Genomic DNA, 21,796 nt, shown 5'->3' with positions numbered 1-21,796 from the left:
TGTTTTCACTGTATTAAACTCCTTCCTCCTCTTTAAGAGATCAAAACTTATGTCTGGGTAAAAAAAAAATTTTTGACCCTTGTATTCCAATGGCTTATTAGCTTCTGTAACTTTATTTCTTGCCCGCTCCAGTATATTTTATCTTGTCATATATCTCAAAACTTTTACTAAGATGGATCTTGGTTTTTGATGTGTCTGTGGTTTCAGAGCTAATGCTCTGTATGCCCTTTCTATTTCCATTTCTTCCTGCATTTCTGTCATTCCCAGGACCTTTGGGATCCATCCTTTTATAAATTCCTTCATGTCTGTGCCCTCTTCACCCTCCTTCAGTCCTACTATTTTTATGTTGTTTCGCCTACTATAATTTTCCAACATAACAATTTACTGAGATAACAACTCTTGTGTCTCTTTAATTTTTTTGTTACTTTCTTCCAATTTTTCTCTTGTCATTTACTTCCATTTCTACAGCCATTTCCCACTCTTCCACATTCTCTACTCTTTTCACTATTTCTGTCACGACCAGTTCTAAACTTTGCATTTTATCTTCTGCTCTTTTCATTTTTCTTTTAATTGCACTAAATTCTAATGATAACCATTCTTTTAGTGATATCATTTGTTCTTCAAAAAAGGCTTTATCTATATTCTGTCCATCAGTTTTACCTTCTATTTCTCTGTGAAGATCTTTGCCTTCTTCTTTCTCTTCTTCTGTGTCTGTTCTTGTGTTTGTGTCTTCTTCTCTTCTTTTTGTCTGTGTCTCTTCTGTTTTTCCTGATGAGCTGCTTATATCTCTTTGTCGGGCCTCCTCTTGCTGGGCCTCTTGCTGTTGGTCCTCCCCTCCTGAGTGTTTGAGATTATTGACAAGAAAATGTGAGGGAGGTTACTGAGAGAAACAAAGCTTACCTTAGCTGGAGCTGTGAAGATATGCCATGCCAGTGAATTAGCTCTGCAGCACACAAAAATATTCGGTAATAGTGCAAACGCCAGTGAAAATGAAAGCAAGTCATCACCACAGTGTATGTGGTGTAATAAAAAAGAGATATAAGGTACAATAAAAGGATCGAGAGACATTCAATTGCAAATGATGTGGCACTCAACATGGACCAAAACAATGCCCAGCCTATGGAAAATCTGAAATAAGTGCAAAGGGCAGAATCATTGTGCAAAGCAATTTTTTTCCAAAGGGAAACAAAACAGAAGTGAAAGCATACACTCTATAAAACACACTATAGGAGAAACTGCTCTCAGTGATATACTTTTCATTGGCTTGGTAGTGCAGGAAGATTATAAACCAACAAACACTGCACAGAGTCAAGCAGGACAAATGGGCTGTGTCATTGCATACAAATAGAACAAATATTTCAAGCTGTACACAGGGGAAAAGGTCAATTTGATCTGTGATTGTAACATCAGGCCAATGAAGATAAAGCCATACATCCATGCAAATCCTGTTCAGCTCAAAGTGTACAATGGACAGAGCATCAACCCGAAATGTATATGTAAACTCAAGGAGAAAGTTAAAAATAAACCCCAGGTTCGCAGTAGTCCGGATGGACATGAATCACTGCTTGGTGACAAAGCATGTGTAAACTTAAACCTAGTCAAGAGAGTGTACACAGCATGGAAACCTATAGTGTTAGCTGATGTGTTATCCAGGGCAACAATGCAAAGTGAAGCAAAATGAGATATCCACAGAGACAGATGTGAATCTCCACATGAATCTGATCACTGAACCTCTTCCCATATCTGACATGAAATCCAAGCAGATCACAGCTGAAACAGAAAAGGACACAATTCTACAGAAGGTCATCAAAAATCTGAATGAAGGATGTCAGCCATGCCACAAAATCAGAGCTGAGTTGAGTGTTGCCAATGGGCTTCTACTCAGACAGAGCAGAATTATCATTCCTCAAACACTGTGACAAGAGATGTACGAGAGGCACCATGGAATGGAAAGATGCAACAAGAGTGTCAGAACTGCTGTTTATTGGTCAGAGATAAATGCTGACATTTTGACAGGAAGGTTTAAAACTGTGAGACCTGTAGAGAAACATAATGCAATGCAGACAAAGGAACCCCTGATAATAACTAGACCCTTTCAAATTGCCATGTAAAATGGGTTTAATTGGGCAATTTGCCTGATTAGCACCTCAGTTATGCACCAGTTAGAAACAGTCTAACCCGGTCAACCCTGTCAGAATCCAACTGGGTCGCTGACCTACCTCAGAAGTAGTCAGGGAACCCAGTTAAACTTACTTAGTTCGCATCCACAGTTGATTTGAAAACCAAAATGGCTAACCCTTTTATTCCGGTCATGTCAGCACTTGCATGCATGCATCACCAGACAGCCAGCATCAGAACATCCAGCAATACTTCTGGTGAGTACATGATGTGTCATTATGGGGGCAGGATCCCCCTTAAATCATTGGGTTGGCAATTTAATGGATAGATCCCTCCAGCAATTTAAAAGGTTCTTCCAGCACCTTTCCCAGTAATCGCACCTGGGTCCCAGGAGGGCTACCCAGGTGCTGCGGTTTAAAAGAGGCTACTGACATCAGCAGAACCGTGGCAGAAAGTTGGGACTGATCTTTTCCACATGGATGGAAATAATTATTTGCTGATTATTGATTATTTATTGAACTAACTGGAGAATGCATTGCTTCCTAATATGTCTGCTGCTTGTGTGATCAAATATTTGAAATTGATCTTTGCAAGACATGGAATTCCTAAAATTATATACATAGACAATGGACCATGCTAAATTGTAGAGAATTCCAGAACTTTGCAAAAGTGTATGATTTTCGGCATGTGACTTCAAGTCTTCTGCATCCACATTCAAACGGTAAAGCAGAGGAGTTAGCATAGTTAAACAATTGCTCAAGAAAGCACTAGACAGTGGCTCAGATCTCTATCTAGCTCTACAGAGCTTCACCTCATGAACATGGCATGTCACCCGCTGAGCTTCTGATGGGTGGTAGACTACGCACCACACTTCCCTACTCTGTGGACCCAAACAAGAACAGAGATGTTGATGATGTTGAATGGAAACAAAAGCGTCTCCAATGGCGACAAAAATAAAACCATGTCAAGTCAGCAAGAAGCTTAGGGCCACTGGCACAACATGACACAGTGAGAGTCAGAGATTCCAACACTTGGGACAAAAAGGCCACTGTTCTGGAGGAAGTAAATCCAGGATCCTACACAGTCAAAATAGAGGATGGTCAAGTACCAAGGAGGAATCGAAAGAGCCTGCTGAAAATGTAAGAGACACTGCAGGGACAGACAAATGCAGAGGATTCAATGTGTACAGCAACAGAGGAAATGCCACCAGTGCTAGACAGTAGTGGAGCAGCAGAGCCAACACAAGCACCTGTGTTAAGACGATTCATGTGTTATTAAAGCATCTGATAGACTGAATCTTTAAAAGAAAAAGACTGTACACTTAAAAGGTCTGGGCTGCTTGTGTGGAACTTTAAATTGAAATCTACACCGTATTAGTGTGTCATGTTGTTAGATTAAATATCTCAAGGAAAGGGGGTGTAGTGATAGAGTGCTAGTGACCTTCCTGACTCTAAAGGGAGTTGGACACTAGTTTGTGGCAGCTCATTTAGATGCAAGATGGATGCTTCTGCACGGTTTTGAATTAGTTCTATAGTTGTTTTAAAAGAACCCAAGTTTCTTTATAACAATAAAAGAAACATCACAATGGCCTCCTCATGACCTCTTCCCTGGAGAACAGCAAAACAGTTGTGCTGAGCTGAGAACTTTGAAGTTAATGTAGACAGCTGCTGCCAATAGCTGCTCTGTACCCGCTGCAATTGCATTGCAGCCATGGTACTTGCAACAGCGCACTGCGCATGCACGAACACCATGAGGTTGCGTAAGTTGAATTGAGGAGCAAGGAGCTAAAGTTGTTTGGTTCACTCATCTAATTATTCAGCATGCAATAATGAACATGGTGTCAGAAGCTGGATCGCGAGCACCTCAAGCCTGAACCCTTCCAATCGGTCACAGTGAGTGACCAGAATCACATTTGCAACAGTCGCTATAATGGTGGACAGATTTCGATGGCCCGACCCACTTGCGTTTAAAGGAAATGTAGTGGAGAACAGGCATATTTTTGAGCAGGAGTATGACATATTTATTGTGGCAACGCATAGCAACAAGTCTGCCCACTCCAGAACATACATTTTGCTAAATCTGGCAGGCCTGGAAGCCATTGAATGGGAGGAGTTGTTTATGTACAAAGATGAAGTATGTGAAGGGGAATTTGTTACCAGCCCAGATGAGTCGAGAGAGGACCCCAAATATTTAAAATGAAAATTCAGGGAAATGTGAAATCTACAGAGAAATATGATGAGGGAAAGGCACGTTGAATAGTAGAGACCAAAAGCCTGGCAAGTCAATCCATTCATACAACAGCGATTTGAAAATCAGGATGAAGACCTGTAACTTTGGAATGCACTGTGATGAATTAATTAAAGATAGGATGATCTGTGGTATTTGTGATGACAGTATGTGAAAAGCGCTTCTGCGTGACAGTGAGCTAGTGCAAGCAAACGTCATCTCTACTAGTCTGGCATACAAAACTACAGAGGAAAACAGCAAAAAATTGGCCTCTCCACAAGAGCAGACCATGAGCAGGACCAGCAAACAGACAGTGGCTAGAGGCCAGGAGGAAGAACCAGCCAGGCCACCCCACACTCTCATCCAGGGCAGGGTGCGGCAACTGTGGAGGCGATCACATGCCAAGAAGAGAAATGTGCCCAGCGTTTGGCAAGGAATGCAGAAACTGCAAGAAATCAAACTATTTCAGCAGATGCTGCAGATCCACGCAGCAAACCAACACACGGATCAGACCTAGAAGGATAATCAACCAGGTGGAGACAACTCCGATGATGGGCTGACCCCACGGATACCAGGCAACCCAGAGGAAACCCAGATCAGAGGAAATAACAAGGCATTTGTATCCATGAAAATCAATGGAAAGGTGGCAGAGATGAAGGTCGACACAGGATCAAAATGCAACGTCATATCATTAAAGACATTCAACCAGCTGTAAAAAGTGCAACAGGTTAAACCATGCATCAGGTCAATGAGTCGAGTGGTATATGAAGGCAACAGAATCCAGGTGCAACTATGGTGCTATGTACAGGGATGGTTACAAGTATTAACGTTCTTCATGGTTCATGAGGACATCATATGCCTCTGCTAGGCTTGAGTGCATACACGGAAATGGGACTTATTTCATTCAGCAGAGAAGTTCAGCAAATAAGCCTCTCTGAAGAAGACCTATCACAGAATTTTTTTTCCGAATATGGTGAGCTTTTCACAGATAAGCTGGGGAAGATGCCGGTGACATACTCCATGCAGCTTGAATCAGAGGTAAGACCTATGGTCGTCTGGTACACCACATACCGATGATGATGAAGGACAAGGTCAAGGCTGAGCTGGAAAAAATGCAAGACTTTGGCATCATCAGTCCAGTTTTTGAGCCAACCGAATGGGTATCCTCCATGGTGGCTGCTATGGAGAAAAGCAGACATAGATCCAGATCTGCATAAACCCACGAAACCTCAACGCAGCCCTGAAGAGACTGCATCACCCCATGCACACCATAGAAGAAGTTGCTGCACAGATGGCCAGCGCAATGGTACTTTTGGTCCTAGATACAAGAAGCTCATTCTGGCAAGTCTCACTCGACTATAACTTGTGCTTTCACCACATTCAGCACTGCGTTTAGTCAATACAGGTTCCTGCAGATGCGATTTGGAATCATTTTGGACGGAGAAGTATTACAAAGATCCATGGAGCAAATTTTCACTGGGTACCCCTCATGACTCAAGAGGTACATGACGCAAACTTAAAGAAGGTGTTCGACCAAGCACGGAAGGCTCAACCTCTGGACGTGCGGGTTCTGCTTAAATCAAGTCAGCTACGTCAACCACATGTTCAAAAGCAAAGGCCTGAAGGTGGATCCCATCCAAAATGAGCACCATTAGCCAAATGCCAGTGCCAATGGATGTGGCAGCCCTGCAAAGATTCCTCAGTATGGTAAACTATCCGGGCAAATTTTTATCCCCAAATCAAGCGAGCTGACAGCCCCAATGAGGCAGCTGATGCACAGAGACATAGAGTGGACCAGGCATGAACAGCAGCAGAATGCTTTTGTTGCTTTAAAAATATATATGCCGTGCCCACCAGTTCTCTCCTACTATGACGTACGAAGACCGGTGATGATGACTTCATAGTATGGCCTATGTGTAGCATGCCTGCAAGATGGAAAACCGGTGGAATACACTTCATGGTCACTCACTGAAATGGAAACAAAGTATACACAAATTGAAAAAGAACTATGAGCAATTGTTTTTGCCTGCTCTATGGTAGGATGATGACCATACAAACTGATCACCTACCCCTGGTGACAATAGTGAACAAACCAATACACGTGGCAACAGCGAGACTACAGTGAATGATGCTCAGACTCCAGAAGTACAACGTCACTCTGGTGCACAAGTGCGGTAAAGAGATGCATTTAGCTGATAAGCTGTAGTGTGCCCCCAGAAAATGTATGGTCCAGCGGGTCAAAGAAGAAGACAGTTTTGATGTTATGACAGTCACCCACATATCCTCGGCCTGGCTGGAGGAACTAAGAAAACACATGGTGGAAGACGGTTCTTTAAATACGCTAGGCACCTTCATCAAGGGCGGCTGGGCGAATAAGCAGCACAGTCTGCTACCAGCAATACAACCCTACTTTCCCTTCCGCGACAAGCTACTCATTGACGAAGGGGCCTTGATGAAGGGCCAAAGAGCGGTAATCCCAAGCTTACTATTGAAATCCTGCACAGAAGGCACCTGGATGCAGAGGCGACAAAAAGCAGGGCCAGGCATGACAGAAAACAAAGACCAAGGGGTACAGGCCTGTTTGGAATGCAACAGCACTAAGCCACATCAGCAGAAAGAACCATCTATCCTGGTCAACTATGGCAACGGACATTTTTGAATGGAGGGAACAGCAATACTTGATACTAGTTGACTTGTACTCAGGATGGTTCAAGATAGATGTGTTGAACGACACGACCTCCTCTGCAGTCATAACTAAGCTGAAATGACAGTGCATGGGGCACCTCACACTCTGCTATCAGACAATGGCAGAGACTGCACCCACATCACCAGCAGCCCAGAGTACCCACAGTCAAACAGGTTGGCTGAGACAGCTGTAAGAAGCGTAAAACACCTGATGGAAAAGTCTCACAAGGAAAAGACAGATGTATTCCTCAACCTCTTTTTCTTTGGCTTGGCTTCGCGGACGAAGATTTATGGAGGGGGTAAAAAAGTCCACGTCAGCTGCAGGCTCGTTTGTGGCTGACCAGTCCGATGCGGGACAGGCAGACACGATTGCAGCGGTTGCAAGGGAAAATTGGTTGGTTGGGGTTGGGTGTTGGGTTTTTCCTCCTTTGCCTTTTGTCAGTGAGGTGGGCTCTGCGGTCTTCTTCAAAGGAGGCTGCTGCCCGCCAAACTGTGAGGCGCCAAGATGCACGGTTTGAGGCGTTATCAGCCCACTGGCGGTGGTCAATGTGGCAGGCACCAAGAGATTTCTTTAGGCAGTCCTTGTACCTTTTCTTTGGTGCACCTCTGTCACGGTGGCCAGTGGAGAGCTCGCCATATAATACGATCTTGGGAAGGCGATGGTCCTCCATTCTGGAGACGTGACCCATCCAGCGCAGCTGGATCTTCAGCAGCGTGGACTCGATGCTGTCGACCTCTGCCATCTCGAGTACCTCGACGTTAGGGGTGTGAGCGCTCCAATGGATGTTGAGGATGGAGCGGAGACAACGCTGGTGGAAGCGTTCTAGGAGCCGTAGGTGGTGCCGGTAGAGGACCCATGATTCGGAGCCGAACAGGAGTGTGGGTATGACAATGGCTCTGTATACGCTTATCTTTGTGAGGTTTTTCAGCACCTACTCAATCAAGAAACCTACAAGAAGTCAAGGCCCAGTGATTAAACAGAAGGCTGTTTAATCACATTGCACCCACCGTATTCGCAACAGCGCACTGTGCATGCATGAATTCCGTGAGAGCGTGTTAGTAGAATGGAGTACTAGCAGGGAGCAGACACCCTACTATGGGCTCTCTCTCCCTTTCTCTTTGATTGTGTACAGTACATTTGTTTTGTTCATTGTAGACTTGTCCATTTATTCAGCATGCAATAATGAGTAGTTAAAGACTTGAATAAAAACAGAAAATATTTCCTTTCTTTCTGCAATGACATCTTGTGATGTGAAAAGAAATCTGTATAGACTCAAGAGTAAAATAAAATATTTCACATTATCTTTAAGGTGCATATATTTGAAACCTCCATGTGCCTAGAGTATCAGAATGGTTTTCTGATTCTAACTACCATTCCATGTTCATCCTTGAAAGCACAATCCTTTTGTTTTCACTTTGGCCCCTGGGCTAACTTAGTTTGCATGACTGACAGCTAAAGTAACAATCTGTTTTAGAATTAGAATGCTTGAGACAAAAAGAACAGAATATATAATCCCACAAATGTAAATAGGGGGAGTAGTGCATTTATGTCAAGGTAAAGAGCATTTAACGCACTCTTGTTGTTGTGTGATATTCAGAATAAGTAACACATAAAACAGAAACAGATGCACCTCTGATTGTAAAGGAAATTTATGTTTGTGAATTTTGGCTATGAACGGTTCCTTACTGCAATAGCTATGGCATTTGTTTTTGGGCAAAAGGGGCAGTTCATTTCAGGAAAATCCTTTCTGGTGTATGGCAGGATCAATAAGACTAAAGTAATATATGGGGATTAGAAAGTCTGTGGCACTATTAGCTTTTGCTAATGGCCAAATGTTACCATCACTTGCTTGTACATAGGTGGGGGGGAAACTTTGCATAATTTACTACTGGAACATAAATATATTTCTAAAAAAAAAACAAGGATTTTGGTTTAGACTAGAAAAAATATTAAACACATTTTCAATGCACTTTTAATTCAGGTACTTTGTAGTGAGCCATGAGTTTAACCAGATATTGCTATAGTCCTGAGTGGAGTTAAAAGCTGAATGGGAATAATGACTAATTGAGAATTTGGGTCTTTAATGCAATTTGAAAATACCCCTGACCCATGTATGAGGTTACCATTTGCTTTTCTGAATCTGTAAGCATTGACGTGCTGCACAAAGACATTCTGTCCGAAATGGTGCAGTCACTCAGAACAGCAGAAATGCCTGTGATGTAATGCAATCACATGGAAAGGCCTTAGCAAGACCCATCCACAGCATAAGTCTCTCACAGCTGATTAATACTTGTGGCTAATGCCTCTGAATGACCCACATATTCAAAAACATGCGATCAAGCATGAAAAATTATTAAAGGAATTGAAAAAAATATTATGACATCTTAAAACATTTAAACAAATAATAGTATTTTTAAATATATAATTGTACTGACAATAACCACACCATCAGTGCGAGTATAAGACAGCTTTAATAAACTAATATGTACACTAAGAGGTCTTGTCTCTCTGCAAGACGAACCTGGAAGGCTAGACTGCAGCTATGGACTGCTTTATATACAAGGTCATCGGGATGACCCCTGGTGACCTAGTGGTGTAATTACATATCACCACAATAATCTTTAAAAACAATTGTAAATTATCACCCTTACCTAGGCCTCCTGCATCCATTCCACTCCATTCAAATAAATGGAAGCTGTTCTTAATCAGTTTAGCATGGAGTTTGCCCACTAAGGAATTCGAGGGAGCTCTAGCTCTTCTCAACATACTGAAAGACCCATCACACTCTAACACACAGTCTTCTCCCTTCTTCCATTGAGAAGAAGGCTTAAATAGTGTGGAACCAGACTATAGGCTTTTTCTTTGCTACAGCTATCACACTCCTGAATGTACCCCAAAACAATGCTATCGTGGTGCCCTTGTTTGTGCTAACTGATCTTCATTTTTTTTTAAATGTTTTATTTTTCACACCATAAACCACATTAACCATGATACACACTTTTTCCTTTTCAAATATATACAGTGCCATTTTCTGCCCCCCCCCTCCCATCCCACCCTCCCTACCTCCCTCCTCCCGTCCATTTAAAGTACAAAATCTAGGATACATTAAACCAGTCAAACAATGTTGTCATTCAATAAAAATACACAAGAAATTCCACTGAGTCCATTCTTTTCATTTCCTTTTCCTTCCGTTAACTTAGGTAGTGATTGTCCCCGGTAGGTTTTCGCTATTGTGTTTCATGTAAGGCTCCCATATTTGTTCAAATATTTCAATATTATTTCTTAAACTATATGTTATTTTTTCTAATGGAATACATTTATTCATTTCTATATACCATTGTTGTATTTTCAAATTACCTTCCAATTTCCAGGTTGACATAATACATTTTTTTGCTACGGCTAGAGCTATCTTAACAAATCTTTTTTGTGCATCCTCCAAATCAATTCCAAATTCTTTGTTTTTTATGTTACTTAGGAGGAAGATCTCTGGATTCTTTGGTATATTGTTTTCTGTAATTTTATTTAATATTTGGTTTAGATCTTCCCAAAATTTTTCTACTTTCTCACAAGTTCAGATTGCATGAATTGTTGTTCCCATTTCTTTTTTACATCGAAAACGTCTATCAGATACTGTTGGGTCCCATTTATTTAACTTTTGAGGTGTAATGTATAGCCTGTGTATCCAGTTATATTGTATCATACGTAACCTCGTATTTATTGTATTTCTCATCGTTCCAGAACATAACTTCTCCCATGTTTCCTTTTTTATCATTATATTTAAATCTTGTTCCCATTTTTGTTTAGTTTTACCATTTGTTTCCTCATTCTCCTTTTCTTGCAGTTTAATATACATATTTGTTATAAATCTTTTGATTGTCATTGTATCTGTAATCACATATTCAAAGTTACTTCCCTCTGGTAAACTCAGACTGCTTCCTAATTTGTCCTTCAAGTAGGATCTCAATTGGTAATATGCCAGCACTGTATTTTGAGTTATATTGTATTTATCTTTCATTTGTTCAAAGGATAATAATCTATTTCCTGAAAAACAATTTTCTATTCTTTTGATCCCTTTTTTCTCCCATTCTCTAAAGGAAAGGTTATCTATTGTAAAAGGGAGTAACTTATTTTGCGTCATTATTAGTTTTGGTAATTGATAATTTGTTTTATTTCTTTCTACATGAACCTTCTTCCAAATATTGAGTAGATGATGTAATACTGGAGAACTTCTATGTTGTACCAATTTTTCATCCCATTTATATAATATGTGTTCAGGTATCTTTTCCCCTATTTTATCTAATTCTAATCTAGTCCAATCTGGCTTTTCCCTTGTTTGATAAAAATCTGATAGGTATCTTAATTGTGCGGCTCTATAATAATTTTTAAAGTTTGGCAGTTGTAAGCCTCCTTGTTTATACCATTCTGCTAATTTATCTAGTGCTATCCTTGGTTTCCCCCTTTCCATAAAAATTTCCTTATTTCCTAAAGTCTATACAGATTTCCTTTAACTCCTTGAAGAATTTCTCTGTCAAGTGTATTGGCAATGCCTGAAATAGGTATAATATCCTTGGAAAAATGTTCATTTTAATACAGTTTATCCTTCCTATTAGTGTTAGTGGTAAATCCTTCCAATGCTCTAAATTGTCCTGTAATTTTTTCATTAGTGGATAATAATTGAGTTTATATAGTTGGCCGAGATTTTTATTTATTTGTATACCTAGGTATCTTATTGCTTGCATTTACCATCTGAATGGTGATTCCTTCTTAAATTTTGAGAAATCCGCATTATTCATAGGCATTGCTTCACTTTTATTTACGTTAATCTTGTAACTCGACACTTCTCCATATTCCTTCAATTTCTTATATAATTCTTTTATTGATAGTTCTGGTTCTGTTAAGTATACTATAACATCATCCGCAAATAAACTGATTTTATATTCCTTGTCTTTTATTTTTATCCCTTTTATATTATTTTCTGTTCTTATCAATTCTGCTAGTGGTTCTATAGCTAACGCGAACAATAAGGTGATAGTGGGCATCCCTGCCGTGTTGACCTGCTTAAGTTAAATTGCTTTGATATATATCCATTTACTGTCACTTTCGCCAATGGTCCCTTATATAATGCTTTAATCCAATTAATATACTTTTCTGGTAAACTGAACTGATCTTCATTTTAATGTAATTCTATGCTCTGTAAATTGTTCTCTTTACATGGCTATATGAATGTCAGAAATAGCCTATTAGTGAGTTCACAGAAGAACCTTTTCACTGTACGAGGTGTTTTGTGTCAAATAAACCTAAATTTTAGTTTGCACTGGTGATATTCAACAGTGAATATGCAAGAATATATCTGAAGAGCTCATTAAAGGAATGAAGATTGAAGAAATGTGCTATCCTGATAAATTTGAATTGGACCCCCTGAATGATCAGGTCGAAACTTGTCTTTGGTCAATGTACACTATAGTAAGAAATGCACTTTGTGAACTCTTGAGGTTAATGGAACTGAATTGTAGAAGAGTATGCTTAAACTGTGCATTTATTTCCTTAACTCTCCAGATTCAACGAAAGTAGCTTTTCAACTGTCTTTTAAATGGATCTCCTGCTGGAAAACTATGATAGTTTAACTGTACTTTTCTCTATGCAGCACGACATACTGCACAATTTATCTTATTGTACACTACTTGCTGTATTTTTGTTTTTATGGTATTAGATTGTGTTACATTGTATGTGTTGAATTAACAATAGGATGTAAAACAAAGCTTTTTACTGTACATATGACAATAATTCAATTCTTATCTCTGAATATTGTATTATATCAAAATAATTGCTGCTATTTTGCATGCAACATAATTTTCATTTAAAATGCTTTTGTGATTTTTTTTTAAATAATTTTTTTTATTTTTCACACTGTGAACCATATCAACCAAAATATGTACAAACGTATCTCATTAAATTTACACAGTGGTCTTTTCTCCCCTTTCCCTCCCTCCCCTCTACCCACCCCTCTCCAAAACCCATAAATATTCAACATCTACAATACAATAAAACCATAAAACAATATTTTCACACAAAGGAAAATAAACAAGAAAAATGCGTCATCTATTTAATACACACTGAATCTAGTCGTTTTGTTTTATCATTTTCATTCTCATTTTAGGGGCTGGAGATCGTAGGCAAGCTCTCTCTGATATGTTTCATGTGTGGTTCCCAAATTAGTTCAAACATTGTGACTTTATTTTTTAAATTTTATGTTATTTTTTCCAATGGAATACATTTATTCATTTCCAAGTTGACATTATACATTTTTTTGCTATCGCTAAAGGTATCAAAATGAATTTTTTTTGTACTTTATCCAATTTGAGGCCTAATTCTCTACTTCTTATGTTACTTAATCTCTGGTATTTTTTGGTATGTTATTTTTTGTAATTTTATTTAGTATCTGATTTAATTCTTCCCAAAATGTATTTACTTTTGTACATGCCCAAATTGCATGTATGTTGTTCCCACTTCCTTCTTACAGCGAAAACATCTGACCGATAATGTTGAATACCATTTTTTAAATTTTAGAGGAATGATATATACCCTGTGTCAGCAATTATACTGTATCCTGCATAACTTTGTGTTTATTGTATTCTTCATAGTTCCAGAACATAACTTTTCCCATACTTCATATTTTATCTTTATGTTTAGATCCTTTTCCCAATTCTGCTTAGGTTTATAGTTTATTTCATTTTCCTTATCTTGCAGCTTAATGTACATGTTCATTATAAATCTTTTGATTATTGTTGTATCTGTAATCATGTATTCAAAGCTGGTTCCTTCAGGTAATCTCAATTTGTTTCCCAATTTATCCTTTAAATAGGCTTTCAATTGATGATATGCAAACATATTTCTACTTCAACTGTTCAAATGTTAAGAAATTATTTCCCAAAAAACAGTTTTCTATTCTTTTGATTCCTTTTCTCTCCCATTCTCTAAAGGAAAGGTTGTCTATTGTAAAAGGGATTAGCGGATTTTGGGTCAATAGTAATTTTGGTATTTGGTAATTCATTTTTTTCCTTTCTAAGTGGATCTTCTTCCATGTATTAAGTAAATGATCCAGTACTGGTGAGTTTTTATATTGCACCAGCTTTTCATCCCACTTATAAATATATGTTCCAGTACATTTTCCCCTATTTTATCTGGTTCTATCTTAGTCCAGTCTCGTTTTTCCCTTGTCTGGTAAAAATCTGATAAATACCTTAATTGTGTGGCTCTATAGTCATTTCTAAAATTTGGTAACTGTAAACCACCTTGATTATACCTCTCTGCTAATTTATCTAACTCTACCCTTGGATTCCTCCCTTTCTACAAGAATTCTTTAGTTCCTTAAAGAATTTTTTTGTTAAGGGTAATGTTTGAAATAAGTATTGTACCGTTGGGAACATGTTCATTTTAATGCAGTTACCCTCTCTATCCTTGGTCCCAGCAGAGCCCCCATATCCATCGGGCACACTGAACTCAAAACGGTCAACCAGTTTACTTACCTCGGCTGCACCATTTCATCTGATGCAAGGATCGACAAAGAGATAGACAACAGACTCGCCAAGGCAAATAGCGCCTTTGGAAGACTACACAAAAGAGTCTGGAAAAATAACCACCTGAAGAAACACACAAAGATCAGCGTGTACAGAGCCGTTGTCATACCCACGCTCCTGTTCGGCTCCGAATCATGGGTTCTCTACCGGCATCACCTACGGCTCCTAGAACGCTTCCATCAGCGCTGTCTCCGCTCCATCCTCAACGTTCATTGGAATGACTTCATCACCAACATCGAAGTACTCGAGCTGGCAGAGTCCACAAGCATCGAATCCATGCTGCTGAAGACCCAACTGCGCTGGGTGGGTCACGTCTCCAGAATGGAGGACCATCGCCTTCTCAAGATCGTGTTCTACGGCGAGCTCTCCACTGGCCACCGAGACAGAGGTGCACCAAAGAAGAGGTACAAGGACTGCTTAAAGAAATCTCTTGGTGCATGCCACATTGACCACCGCCAGTGGGCTGATATCGCCTCCAACCATGTATCTTGGTGCCTCACATTTTGGCGGGCAGCAACCTCCTTTGAAGAAGACCGCAGAGCCCACCTCACTGACAAAAGACAAAGGAGGAAAAACCCAACACCCAACCCCAACCAACCAATTTTCCCTTGCAACCGCTGCAACCGTGCCTACCTGTCCCGCATCGGACTTGTCAGTCACCAACGAGCCTGCAGCAGACGTGGACATACCCCTCCATAAATCTTCATCCGCGAAGCCAAGCCAAAGAAAGAAAGAAGAAAAGAAGACCCTCCCTATCAATGTTAGTGGTAATTCGTTCCAATGTTCTAAGTCTTCCTACAATTTCTTTATTAGTGGCTGATAATTTAGTTGGTACAAGTGGATTAAGTTATTATCTAACCTGATCCCCAGGTATAAGATTGCTTGTGCTTGCCATTTAAGTGGTGATTCTTTTTTAAATTCTGTATAGGCTGCGTTACTCATTGGCATCACTTCACTTTTATTTGCGTTGAACTTGTACCCCGATATTTCTCCATATTCCTTCAATTTCTTATGTAATTCTTTTACTGATACCCCTGGTTCTGTTAGGTATACTATGATGTCATTTGTAAATAAGCTGATTTTATACTCCTTCTCCTTTATTTTTATCCCTTTTATTTTATTTTCTATTCTTATCAATTCTGCCAAAGGTTCTATTGCTATGTCGAACAATGCTGGGGATAGTGGACATCCCTGTCTAGTTGACCTACTTAATTTAAAGTGACTCAATACATATCCATCGACTGTTACCTTCGCCAACAGTCCATTATACAATGCTTTAATCCAATTTATATATTTTTCTGGTAGATTGAACTTCTGTAATACTTTAAATAAGTAAATCCAATCTACTCAGTCAAAGGCCTTTTCTGTGATTTAAGCTTCAGCCACTTTTGGTTTCTTATTTCCTTGAACTGCGTGGATTAGATTAATAAGTTTGCAGACATTGTCCGCTGTACATCTTTTCTTAATAAATCCAGTTTATTGTTTTACTATTTTTGGTACACAATCAGGCAATCTGTTTGCTAATAATTTTGCTATTATCTTATAGTCTGAGTTAAGTAGAGATGTTGGTCTATATGATGCTGGTGTTAATGGATCCTTCCCCATCTTTGGTATTACTGTAATTATTGCTGTCTTACATGAATCTGGCAAGTTTTGTATTTCTTCTATCTGGTTCATTACTTCCAGGAGAGGAGGAATTAATAATTCTTTAAATGTTTTATAAAATTCTATTGGAAATCCATCCTCTCCTGGTGTTTTATTGTTCAGTAGTTTTTTTAATATATCTTGTACTTCCTCTATTTCAAATGGTTTTATTAATTTGTTTTGTTCCTCTTCTTGCAATTTTGGCAGTTCAATTTTAGCTAAAAATTCCTCTATTTTAACATCTCTCCCCTCATTCTCAGTTTGATACAATTGTTCATAAAATTCCTTAAAATTTTCATTAATCTCTGTTGGATTATATGTAATTTGTTTGACCTTTTTCCTTGATGCCAGTATCGTTCTTTTAGCTTATTCCATTTTAAGTTGCCAGGCTAATATTTTATGTGTTTTTTCTCCCAGTTCGTAATACTTTTTCTTTGTTTTCATTATGTTTTTCTCCACCTTGTACATTTGTAATGTTTTGTATTTAATTTTTTTGTCCTCCAATTCTCTCCTTTTCGTTATATCATCCTTTTTAACTAATTCCTTTTCTGTACTTATTATCTCCCTTTCCAACTGCTCTATTTCCCGATTGTAATCCTTTTTCATCTTAGTCACATAACTTATTATCTGCCCTCTAATGAAGGCTTTCATTGCATCTCATAATATAAATTTGTCTTTCACTGATCCTGTGTTAATTTCAAAATATTGGCGTTCAATAAACTCCCTAAATTCCTGTCTTTTAAGTAGCATGGAGTTTAGCTCCATCTATATGTTCTTGGTGGGATCTCCTCCAGTTCTATTGCTAATAATAGGGGTGAATGAACTGATAGTAGTCTAGCTTTATACTCAGTTTTCCTAACTCTCCCTTGAATATGGGCTGACAATAAAAACATATCAGTCCTTTAGCAAGTTTTGTGCCTACTCGAATGATATGAAAATTCCTTCTCTCTTGGGTGTTGCCTCCTCCATATATCCATAAGTTTCATTTCCAAACCATAAATTTGGCTACTTTATTCTTTTTACTTGTCTTTTGTCCTGTTTTATCTAACATTGTGTCCAAATTAAGGTTAAAATCCCCTCCTATCGATATATTTCCTTGTGTGTCTGCAATCTTCAAAAAAATATCCTAGAATCAGTAACCAAATCTGATAGGTATCACCCATACTTCTTGCAGCAGGATGCAGATAATTGCGGTATAAAAATAAATATTCTGTTAATATATAGTCTTCGACATCTGAAGTCAGTGCAAGTGCTTCACAGCTTTTCTTTTTTCTTTCTTTGGCTTGGCTTCGCGGACGAAGATTTATGGAGGGGGTAAAAAGTCCACGTCAGCTGCAGGCTCGTTTGTTGCTGACCAGTCCGATGCGGGACAGGCAGACACGATTGCAGCGGTTGCAAGGGAAAATTGCATCGAGTCCACGCTTCACAGCTAATGAATCACATTTTGACATGTATTCACTCTGAGCAGATGTGGCAAACAGATTTCACCTTCCAGTGTTATACAAGCAAGAATGTCATCTGCCTGATGATTAATCCTGAGGATTATTGCCAACCAAGAAATTGAGAAATTCCATATTCTTCAAAAAAAAGTTTTATTGCATCTTTTGTGTTCACTTCACAAAATAACTAGATTTATTGAATGGCTTATCTGAAAGATGGTCCTTTCATTTTTATTAGACTATTCTTGCAGAATGTTGCTTGTATTTTAATTTTCCTTCCACTCCATTCCCCAGTCACGACTGCAGTTAAATGACACCGCAATTCCTTCATACCCTAGAGAGTAGAAAATTCCAGTGCTTAAGTTATTTACACTGCCAAAGGTCTTTTTACTACCTATTTGATCCTGACTACTGCTAAACCTGTAGAGTCAAGAAAACAGGTTGGTTTTAACAGCAACAGGGTTGGAAATGGGAAGAGTGGAGCACTTTGTATTCATAAAGAGCCTATTAGCCTCCCACCTGGGTCAGCAAATTCCAACTCTTTTGAAGTACTCAATAAACAAATGAACAGTGTGCTGACTCAAGGTAGGATGGGGAATTAGCAGGCAGGAATTTTCTCAGAATGATTCGGAAACTGAAGTGAATGGTTCAGCTTCTTATTATCACTGCAATCAAGTAATATTACTAACAGAATCACACCCACTTTGTGTTCCAAATTGTTTCAGGAACCTATAGATTGCATGGGAGGATAATATCTCATGGGGCTGGAGAGTAATACACCACAGAAATAAACCCCTACAGCCCGTAAAAAGTCTGCCAATGGTCCTTCATCCTACACTAATCCCATTTTATTTTCACCATATTTGCATTAACTTACTTCCCCCAATCACTGACACACAAGTGCTAATTTACAATGGTCAGTTAAACTACCTCCACACCTTTGGCGCCAAGGAAACTTACATGGTCAAAGGAAGAAGGTACTAATTCCAAACAGACAACACAGAATTGACCATGGGTTGATGGAGCTATGAGGCAGTAGTCCTACTGGCTGTTACTCTATGCCCTCTATTGCATTGAAGTCAATATTTGATAGTCACTGCAAAATTGAATGGCAGGTGCCTGATTGTGTATATGTATTAAAAAAATTAATAGTGTACAAGGTTTGTCCATCTTAGATATCAGACACTACCCAATTGAAAGCATATCTAGTTCAATGGCCCAAGAATCAGTCCTTGGTCCTTTACTATCTACTCCATATTAATGATTTGGAGGAGGGTGGGGGGGCAGGTGACAAGGTATTATAGTTTGCTGATGTCAAAAAACTAAATGACAGGGCATGAGTTGGCAAACTTTAGCAAATAGTATTTAATGCAGGAAAATTTGAGGACATAAGATCTTAAGACTTAGAAGCAGTATTTGGCCATTCAGCTCATTGAGTTATGGATGGCGTATTTTCCTTTCAACCCCATTCTTCTGTATTCTCCCCATAACCTTTGATACCCTTCCTAATCAAGAATCTATCCTCCTCTTCTTTAAATATACCAAATGACTAGGCCTCCAAAGCTGTCTGCGGCAATGAATTCCACAGATTCATCGCCTTCAGACTGAAGAATTTTTTTCTTACTTCTGTTCTAAAGGGATATCTTTTTATTCCGAGACAGTGGCCTTTGGTCCAAGACCCTCCCATTACTGGATGCATCTTCATCACATCCACTCTATCCAGTCCTTTCAATATTCAGACTGTTTAGATGAAATTCTATCCGCATCCTAAACTCCAGCGAGTACAGGCTGAGATCTTGGGAAGGCGATGGTCCTCCATTCTGGAGACGTGACCCATATGGCGAGCTCTCCACTGGCCACCGTGACAGAGGTGCACCAAAGAAAAGGTACAAGGACTGCCTAAAGAAATCTCTTGGTGCCTGCCCCATTGACCACCGCCAGTGGGCTGATATCGCCTCAAACCGTGCATTTTAGCGCCTCACAGTTCGGCGGGCAGCAACCTCCTTTGAAGAAGACCGCAGAGCCCACCTCACTGACAAAAGGCAAAGGAGGAAAAACCCAACACCCAACCCCAACCCACCAATTTTCCCTTGCAACCGCTGCAACCGTGTCTGCCTGTCCCGCATCGGACTTGTCAGCCACAAACGAGCCTGCAGCTGACGTGGACTTTTTACCCCCTCCATAAATCTTCGTCCGCGAAGCCAAGCCAAAGAAGACAGGCTGAGAGCTATTAAATGCTCCTCAGGGGTTAAACCTCACATCCCTGCGATAATTCTCATAATCCTTCTCTGCACCGTCTACAATGCCAGGTTTCCTTAAATTAGAGTCCAAAACTGCTCATAGTATTGCAAAAATGGTCCGACGAATGCCTTGTAAAGCCTTAACATTACATCTTTGCTTTTAAATTCCAGTCCTTTTGAAATGAATCCAAAATGAATTACTGACTGAACCTGCAAGTTAACTTTTCAGGAATCCTGACCTAGGACTCCTAAGTCTCTTTAGAATTCTGTTTTCTGAATTCTCTCTCCATTTAGAAAATAGTTCACAGCTTTATTCCTTCTGCCAAAGTGCATGACCATATACTTCCCTACACTGTGTTCCATCTGCCACTACTTTGCCCATTCTCCCAACCTGTCCAAGTGTCTCTGCAGAATTCCTACTTCCTCAAAGTGACCTGCCCCTCCATCTACCTTCATATCATCTGCAAAATTGGCACAAAGCCATCAAATCTGACATCTAAATCATTGTCAGGTAAGGTGAAAAGTAGCAGACCCAACACTAACCTCCGCTGAACACCACTAGTCTCTGGCAGCAGCCAAAAATGTCCCCCTTTATTCCCACACTTTGCTTTCTTCTGTCATCTATCTATCTATGATATAGTACCTTTCCCATAATACCATTGCCTCCTAGCTTGATTAGGAGAGTCACGTGCAGCACATTGTCAAAGGCTTCTGAAAATCCAAGTAAACAACCTCCACTGACACTCCTTTGTATATCTTGCCCGTTATTTCCTCAAAGAATTCCAACAGATTTGTTATGCAAGATCTCCCCTGAAGGAAACCATTCTGACTTAACCCTTTTTTTATCTTGTGCTTTCAAGTACTCCAAAACCTCATCCTGCAAACTTGCCCAACTACTGAAATTAGACTAATAAGCCTATATTTTCCTTCTTAAAAAGTGATGTCTGGAATCTTCCATTCTCAACTCTAGTTACTAATGTGTTCATAATTTCTTCAGGTACCTCTTTCAGAACCCTAGGGTGTAGTCTATCTGGGTGGTTTATCCACTTTAAGACCATTCAATTTCCCAAACACGTCTTCTTAGCAATAATAAATACTCTACCTTCTGCTGCCTGACTCTTTCGCATTCTGGCATGTCACTTGTGTTTTCGGCAGTGAAGACTGGCTCAAAATACAATGCAGTTTTTCTGCCACTTCTTTGTTCCCTATTTCTACTTCTCCCACTTATTCTTCCAGCAGTTCAATATCAACTTTTACTTCTATTTTACTCTTTATATCTCAAAAAACTTTTTGATATCCTCTTTTATGTCATTGACTTGCTTACCGTATTTCATCGTTTTTTCACTTACTGCTTTTTTGGTTACTTTTTTTAGTTTTTAAAAGCTACCTAAATCCTCTGGCTTCCCACTAAATTTTGTAAAATTGTTTGCCTTCTCTTTAGCTTTTATGCTGCCTTTGATTACCCTTGACAGCCACGGTTGCCTTGCACTCCCCATCTTCTGTCCTGTGTCTTTTGAATTACTCCCAGAAACTCCTGCCTTTGCTGATCTGCCATCTTCCCTGCTAAAGTCCCCTTCCAATTTATTTTAGCCAATCCTCTCTCATGCTCCGTAATTACTCTCATTCAATTGTAATGCCGACACATCCGATTTTAGCTTCCCCACCTCAAACTGCAGAATGAATTCTCTCATGTTATGATCACTGCCTCCAAATATTTCTTTTACCCACAAAACCAAATCCAGAATTGCCTTTTCCCTAGTTGGCTCGAACACTAGCAACACTAAAAAGTCTTCATAGGTATTCTACAAATTCCTTCTTTTGGGATCAGAACCAACCTGATTTTCTTAGTCTATCTGCATATTGAAG

The sequence above is a fragment of the Narcine bancroftii genome, chromosome 5 (genome assembly GCF_036971445.1).
Source record: "Narcine bancroftii isolate sNarBan1 chromosome 5, sNarBan1.hap1, whole genome shotgun sequence".
NCBI lineage: Eukaryota > Metazoa > Chordata > Chondrichthyes > Torpediniformes > Narcinidae > Narcine > Narcine bancroftii.
This window is presented reverse-complemented; position numbering follows the sequence as displayed.